At 43.9% G+C, this 378-nt stretch overlaps 1 non-coding gene across 1 annotated transcript; it reads left to right on the plus strand.

Annotated features, from left to right (window-relative positions):
- The first annotated feature begins 271 nt into the window (after positions 1 to 271).
- LOC120235287 lies at positions 272 to 378 on the plus strand. Its single transcript, XR_005529364.1, has one exon. It is a non-coding gene; the product is annotated as a U6 spliceosomal RNA (small nuclear RNA).

Genomic DNA, 378 nt, shown 5'->3' on the forward strand with positions numbered 1-378 from the left:
CAGCAAAAATTTGAAGAGGAAAATTTATAAGAATACATGTCTACAGGGGCACCTGTATTAAGCGTCCAACTTTTGCTTAGGTCATGATCTCGCGGTTCGTGGGTTCGAGCCCCGCGTCGGGCTCTGTGCTGACTGCCGGCTCAGAGCCTGGAGCCTGTTTCAGAGTCTGTGACTCCCTCTCTCTCTGACCCTCCCCTGCCCACGCTGTCTCTCTCTCTCTCTCCTAGAAATAAATAAAACATTAAAAAAAAAAAAAGAATACATGTCTACAGTGCTTGTTTCAGCAGCACATGTACTAAAATTAGAATGATACAGAGAAAATTAGCATGGCCCCTGTGCAAGGATGACACACAAATTCGTGAAGCATTTAATATTTTT

This window comes from Hyaena hyaena, unplaced genomic scaffold (genome assembly GCF_003009895.1).
Source record: "Hyaena hyaena isolate Hyena2069 unplaced genomic scaffold, ASM300989v1 scaffold_127, whole genome shotgun sequence".
Lineage (NCBI taxonomy): Eukaryota > Metazoa > Chordata > Mammalia > Carnivora > Hyaenidae > Hyaena > Hyaena hyaena.